Source organism: Phoenix dactylifera, unplaced genomic scaffold, assembly GCF_009389715.1.
Source record: "Phoenix dactylifera cultivar Barhee BC4 unplaced genomic scaffold, palm_55x_up_171113_PBpolish2nd_filt_p 000248F, whole genome shotgun sequence".
NCBI lineage: Eukaryota > Viridiplantae > Streptophyta > Magnoliopsida > Arecales > Arecaceae > Phoenix > Phoenix dactylifera.
Genome location: NW_024067743.1, coordinates 386,497 through 394,456, shown reverse-complemented (window position 1 = coordinate 394,456; position 7,960 = coordinate 386,497). Strand labels below are relative to the sequence as shown.

Genomic DNA, 7,960 nt, shown 5'->3' with positions numbered 1-7,960 from the left:
CTCCAAGAAGATGTGCCCCAACACATCTGAAGAGATTCAACGCATGAGCAAGATTCCCTATGCATCGGCAATAGGAAACCTCATGTATGCCATGCTGTGTACACGACCTGATATAGCTCTTGCTGTGAGTGTCACAAGCAGATATCAGTCGAATCCAGGTGAAGAACACTGGACAGCTGTGAAGAATATTCTTAAGTGCTTGAGAAGAACTAAAGATTTATTCTTGGTCTTTGGGAGAAGATCAGAGTTGAAGGTAGAAGGATGCACACATATTGATGATAGAAAGTCTACATCAGAATATGTGCAATGATGGTTCAGTAAATTGGAAGAGTTCCAAACAACCGATCGTTATAAATTCTACCTTAGAAGCTGAATGTTAAGCCGTATCTAAGGGTGCAGTGGAAACCTTCTGATTAAAAGTTAATTGCAGAATTAGGTGTAATGTCATTAGATGCCATAACACTTCACTGCGATAACATTGGCACCATAGCACTAGCTATGGAGCCATGGTCTCATCAGAAGTCCAAGCACATAGAGCGGCGCTTCCATTTCATACGCGACTATGATGTAGAGGTGCAGAGAGTAGACTCCGCGGATAACGTGGCAGACCCGTTCACTAAGCAGCTGAGTCAGCAAAAGACTGAAGCCCACCTTGAGAAGATGGGCCTAAGATATATGACCAATTGGCTTTAGTGCAAGTGGGAGATTGTTAGATGTATGCCCTAGAAGCCAATTTGGCTGACACATTGTTGATTCTAGGGACATAATTTTGTACTTGACTATTTATTATTGAATAAATAAAAGGCATCCTTTCATTCATATTGTTTATGTGTCTATGAATCGTCCAAGAAATTAATAAGATGATGATACATATTCTCAAGAGTTGAGAATTTGAGCCATGTATCATTGGTGATTAATTTCTAAATGCTCCTGATCAATGGATCATCACGAGGACGGTGATCGATCCGATCAGTGCACAGATCACTTTCCTTCTGGATGGACGAGACTTGAGTCCACAGTGTAGGGACACTGAAGTGATAGTGCAGGTGCTTGTTAGAGAACAAGGGTACTGAGCGTGACCAAGACAAGAAGTCACTTGGATGTCTATCCACTCGTCAGTGACTTGCTTGATGTTGCAGTAGTGTGACTGGTCCTTTGACCTGCGGTGCTTCGGCTACTCACAGTGAGGTTATTGTAGTTTGACTGCACACATACATGGTCTCTAGCCATATGGGTCCATGCAGTGTAGATTGGCTGCAGTAAGTTCACTGTAGGAGTAGGGTATGCACCTATAAGGAATCTATCGACCTTGATAGAAGAGGAGTGATCCTATGTGATTTGTTAGACTGAGTTCTAAGACCTTGGCCAGGGCAGTAATATAAAGTGGAAAAAGAGTTTTCCACTATCGAACTCAAGTCGAATAAATCTTGACATATGACAGACGATGGGGTTTGACGAGTTGTCCATGACCTCCGTCCTGTAGGGATCCACGATAGTAGGACTGTATCACATGTTAACTGCACCTAGAGGTTCATCTTTCTATTCTACTGGGTAGCCACTACATGCTGCTAGGTGTCACTGGTGGATGGTGGGACTCATAGGGATTATCTTGATGATCGATAAACCCTAATGAGTTGAGTTGGAATCGTTCCAACCCATTGAAAGGAGTTTTCAATGATATTGAGATAGAGATCACAATATATCTCACTACCAGTTAGAGTAGAACCTATGGGGTCACACACACTAGAAGTATTGACCGATCCGATGGTTGAAATCGTGATTAGGAATCACAAGTAATCAATTTGATTGATAAGAAGTTGAAGAAGGAAAGGAAATTAATTAATTGGACTTGAAACAAGAATCCTACTTTGGGTAGGATTCCTAGAGTCCTAATTGGATTAGGACTGGGAATCCTAGTTTGAGTAGGACTGGGATTCCTACTTGGAATAGGATTCCTACAATCCTAATGAGATTAGAAACTTTGAATTAAAATTGGATTCCTACTTGGAGTAGGATTCCTAGAAATCCTAATTGGATTAGAACTTCGAATTCAAATAAAGTCCTAATTGGATTAGGACTAAAATTAAACAAATCCTAATTGGATTAGGATTCCTTAAGTCTAAATTAATTATTAATCTAATGAATCAACATGACTCCTAATTGGATTAGGATTGAAGAGTTCAATTAAGTCATGATTCATTCAAGTCCTAATTGGATTAGGACTAGCGTAGATTGAACCCAAATTTGGCTAATCCTAGTTAGATTAGGATTAAACCATGAGAGAGGCACCTAATCCTTTTTGGAAGAGGATTGGGTTAACCAAGTAAGAGGGGCATCAGCCCCTCTTCACTTAGTTGGTGCGACATGAAGAGAGAAGGGGGGCCGGCGCCCCCTCTTGGAAAGTAGTCAAGGGCTCCTAACTTGTAGGAGCCCTTCATCCTTATTAAAGGAGGACTAGGGCCGGCGCCCTAGATGGACCTTTCTCCTCTTCATCACGTGGCCACCCCCTCTCCATCTCTCCTTGGTTCAGCCGCCATCAGCAAAGAAAAAAGAAGAGGAGGCGTCTCCCTCCTCTTGGTCTTCTTCCTTGGCTCCAACGCATGGAAAAAGAAGAAGGCTGCAGGGGCTTTTGATCTTCTTCCCATCTTCATCCTTCTTCTTCCTCCTCTCAAGCACAATCAAGGGTTGATTGAAAGAGAGGAGATCAGCCATCAAAAGCTATCTCTGCAAGGGAGCTAGCACCCCGGTGAGATAGAGAGCTTGGATCGGATCCTGCTTCGTGTGGATACCCGTAGAGGCCGGACGTTTGAACGGCTTCAAGCGAACCCTCTTCCAAAACCACGAATTCAGATTTGCGGTGATCATCTACCCGCGCAAGGTGAAGATTTGATCTTCCTAATAGTTTTAAAAGTTTTAATTCTTACCTAATTACGAAAGGTCTAGAAACAACGTTCATGCGATGAACGTCGAACCCGTGCATGCCGATTCCGCTGCCATCTGATTTTTGTTTTGAAATATCAGCGGCATGGGCGGGTTCCCAACACTAAAGTCCTTGATGAACCTCCTATAAAATCCGGCATGACCCAAAAATGATCTAACATCTCTAACCGTCTTGGGTGCAGGTAGCTTGGCGATTAAGTCAATCTTAGCTCTATCAACTTCTATGCCCTTCGATGAAACAATATGTCCTAGGACAATTCCCTTTGGCACCATGAAGTGGCATTTCTCCCAATTCAGTATCAGGTTCTTTTCTATACACCGAGCTAAGACAGCTTGTAAATGTAGTAAACAATCATCAAAAGAATCGCCAAAAACAGAAAAATCATCCATGAACACTTCCAAAAACTCTTCGTTCATGTCTTCAAAAATACTGAGCATGCATCTTTGAAATGTTGCAGGTGCATTACATAACCCGAACGGCATCCGACGGAAAGCGAATGTACCAAAAGGACAAGTGAAAGTAGTCTTCTCTTGATCTTCTGGTGAAATCTCGATTTGGTAGTATCCGGAATAGCCATCGAGAAAACAATAAAAATTATGTCCTGCAACTCTTTCCAAAACTTGGTCTAGGAAGGGTAAGGGAAAGTGATCTTTCCTAGTGACCAAATTCAATTTTCGATAGTCAACACACATGCGCCAACTCGTGGGGACACGAGTCGGGACTAACTCACCCTGCTCATTTTTGACTACTGTCAGACCTGCTTTTTTGGGCACGACTTGAGTAGGACTTACCCACTTGCTATCGAAAATTGGGTAAATAATACCCACGTCAAGCAACTTGAGGACTTCTGCTTTAACCACATCTCTCATCGTAGGATTCAACCTGCGTTGCATTTGCCTTGTGGTTTTGGCATTGTCCTCTAAATATATCTGGTGCGTGCAAATTAAAGGGCTAATCCCCTTCAAGTCTGCAATAGACCACCCTAAAGCTCCTCTATGATTCTTTAGAACACCAAGTAATTTTCTTTCTTGGGCATGATCAAGATCAGATGAGATGATTATAGGAAAAGTGTCATCGGATCCAAGAAAGGCATACTTGAGTTCCTTCGGTAAAGGTTTCAACTCGAGCTTAGGTGCTTGTTCATGGGATGGTACTATCTTTGCTCCTCGAGATGGCAAATGTTCAAATTCCTCTATTCTCGGTCTCCACCGATTGACCATCATGACATCCGAATTATCTAAAACAGGTGGGACCACATCATCAGTAGTACCTTCAGAACACCAATCTATCAAACCATTATCGGCTGATTCAGTAAATGCTTCTTTTAAAAGATATTCTTCCGCAATGGTTTCAACCCATTCAACCTCTTTACTTTCTTCATGATCACTGGGTTGTTTGCCTATACTAAAGACGTTTAGTTCCAAAGTCATATTGCCAAAAGAAAGCTTCATGACACCATTCCTACAATTGATCAATGCATTAGAAGTTGCAAGGAATGGACGTCCTAAGATGACTGGAATCTGAGATGGTGAATTGGAAGCCGGATGTGTGTCCAGTACGATAAAATCGACAGGAAAATAGAACTTGTCTACTTGGACCAACACATCTTCGATAATCTCTCTAGGGACCTTCACTGACCGGTCAGCTAATTGTAAGGTCACAGTTGTTGGCTTCAACTCACCCAAACCGAGTTGCTCATATACCGTATATGGCAACAAATTCACACTCGCTCCTAAATCTAGCAATGCTCGCTCAATCCTAAAATTGCCAATGATGCACGAGATAGTTGGGCAACCTGGATCCTTATATTTAGGGAGAATGTTATGCTGTAAAATTGCACTCACATTTTCAGCCAAAAATGCCTTCTTCTTGACATTTAAACGACGCTTGACAGTGCACAAATCTTTTAAAAATTTTGCATAGGAAGGCACTTGTTTGATTGCATCAAGAAGAGGTACATTGATTTTTACTTGCTTAAAAAGCTCAAGAATTTCAGAGTTTGGTTCAAGCTTTTGCAAGGGCTTTAATCTTTGTGGAAATGGTGCAGAAAAAGGACATTTGATTTTTTCAGTAGATGTTGGTGCTTCAGTTTCTTCGTTATCCTTTTCTTTTGTCTTTAAAGGGTCAGAATCAGGTATGGCTTGAGTTTGTTCTGGGACTGGTCGGTCAATAACTTTTCCACTTCGCAATGTTATTATACTCTTTGCTTGCTCTTTATGCGAAGTTGAAGATGATGCATTGCTACCGCTGTAGACTTGAGGGTTAGGTTGTGGTTGAGCTGGTAGCTTACCCTTCTCTTGAGCACTTAAAACAGTGGTCAGCATTGTCAGTTGATTTCTTAATTCATCATTGATTTTGGCTTGACCTTGCATGAAAGATTGCAAAGTCTCTTCGAGACTGGATTTTTGAGGGGGTGGGTGTGCATAATGAGGGTGCGGAGGTGGAGGAGTTGGGTTATATACTTGTTGAGGTTGGTCATGCCTCCACCTGAAATTTGGATGGTTCTTCCATCCAGGGTTGTAAGTACCCGAAAAAGGATTGTTGAAAGATTTTTGATAAGTATTCATAACATTGGCCTGATCGTGCAAGATTTCCTTGAATGCGGGTATTGTGGGGCAATCAGTGATGAGATGGCCAGGCATCTCGCAAATCCTACAACACTCGCTGTTATGTTCTACGGTCTTGACGGGTTCAATCCTTCTAAGTTCAATTTCCTCTACCTTCCGAGTAAGGGCTGCCATTTTAGCTTGAATATCATCCTGAGTATTAAGGTTGTAAAGGCCCCCGTGTGGAATGCTAGTAGTCTTAGGCAAAGGTTTATTCACTCTATCCCCTGTATCCCATAATTGTGCAGTCTCTGCGAGAGAGTCTAAATAGTCCCATGCCTCATCGGGTTGCTTTTCCAGAAATAGACCATTGCACATAGTCTCTATAAATTGTTTCAACTGTGGGGACAACCCTTCGTAAAAGAAACTAATGGTTCTCCATGTTTCAAACCCATGATGAGGACAAGAGAGAAGCAAATCTTTAAATCTCTCCCAGCATTCATAAAATGTTTCATGGTCTTTTTGCTGGAAATTACTAATGTGCCTTTTCAAAAAGTTAGTCCTTTGTGCGGGAAAGAATTTTTTCAAGAATTCTCTTTGCATATCATGCCATGTTCCTAACGATCTTGGTCTCAAGGAGTTCAGCCATGTTTTGGCTTTATCTTTCAAGGAAAAAGGAAACAAGGTTAATTTAAGGACATCTTTCGATACATTTGGCACTCTAAATGTGATACTAATTTCCTCAAAATCCTTAAGATGAAGATAAGGATTCTCGGATTCCATTTCATGATACTTTGGCAGCAATTGAATTACTCCTGGTTTGATTTCAAAGTGTCCTACATTTTCAGGAATAATCATGCATGAAGGTTGACTAGTCCTAGTGGGATGTAAATATTGTCGAAGTGTCATAACTGGGGGTCTACCTTCATCACCATGGTGACTTCCTACATCATCAGGAAAATTTGCCATCTCACAAGGTGTGAGATACTGCGAAGGAATTTCAAGGATGTGTCCTAAGGGATGATCTAAAGTTGTACGACTTAATCGACCGGTGTCGTCCCTATCCCAACCTAGCATACAAAATTTAATTAATTTTTTTTTAATGTTTTTTAAATAAATATAAATATAAGTACCAACTAAAGATACCCTAAAACTACACCCTAAGACAAAAATCTATTCACAATCAAACATGCAACTAAACATTACACCTCAATTTCTAATATTTTTCTTAAATTTCTAGACAGCTCCTAACTGGTTTGAAGAGGGCACCTAAGCCTCCAATCCGGTCTAATGAACTGAGTTGACCAGGTAAGCTCCCAGGTAAGTGGAGGGGTCACGATGCGTTCGCAAAGGTCCCACTTAAAACCCACTTGCCTCGAACAGATGAACTGTCTCCCTTATAGGGACAAAGCTTGCCTAGACATCAACTAAGCCACAGAGCGAAATTGGTGCAACTTTCGGTGGTCTTCATCCTATTGAGCTCGAATGTCCTTAGGGGCCAACGTCTAGTTGATTTTAGTTAAGCTTAGGATATTTATGCAATGGGGTGATTTTTGGGCTAAGGACGAGTGATGAAATCCCGACCTTATCTTTTTAAATGGGTTCAGCCCTTAGAGTATTTTATGCTGATGCCATATACTATATGCAACAATCAAGAGATTTTTTTTTTAATATTTTATGACATGACATTAAATTTCATTGAATAGGTGATCAAGCAAATTATTTATTTTTTTTTTAAATTTTCAATTAGCAACAAGGGTTAATGAGATATGATAACAATAAAATTCTGATCTAAAACAATTAAATGCAGAAAATTCAAAACAGACAGCAGCAAGTTTTCGTATTAACTGATAGTCTTAAAAGTTTTCGAATGTCAATCAGACCGTTCAGATGAAAGAAACACAGGTCCTGCACCTGATGACCAAATTTGAGTTCAATCAGACGGTTAATTTCTTTGATATCAGAGTTTGATGCAGACTGTGTAGGGAATAAAAAAACAGCAATAAAGATTTTTTTTTCAAAGAAAAAGACTAAATACTAAGAAACTGATTAAATCTAAAATTATACTAATAAATCAGCCGTTCCCCGGCAACGGCGCCAAAAACTTGATGCAAAAATAAAATTGTTCTCCCAAGTGCAGGAGAATCGCACAAGTAGTAAATTCTCGGGAGTCCGAGGTCGAATCCTCAGGGAACGAAATATGTATGAGATTACTTAGTATAATTTCAGATTAATTAATTCAATAAATTTATGGATCAAAATGATGTTTTAATTTCAGAAATTAAAAACAGAAAATAATATATCAATAAACAAAGTTCTATGAAATAAAGATGGTAGGGATCTGGAATCCCCCTTGATGATATTGCATCCAAGAAATAAACTCTATGGTTCTTGATTAAAAATGAATTGTAGGATAGATCTAATCATGGTATATGTTTCATGAACATATGAACTCAATTTCAAAGCAATCGTC

At 40.2% G+C, this 7,960-nt stretch overlaps 1 pseudogene; it reads left to right on the top strand.

Annotated features, from left to right (window-relative positions):
• Positions 1-5,935: 5,935 nt before the first annotated feature.
• LOC120105283 lies at positions 5,936-6,033 on the top strand (annotated as a pseudogene).
• Positions 6,034-7,960: the final 1,927 nt, after the last annotated feature.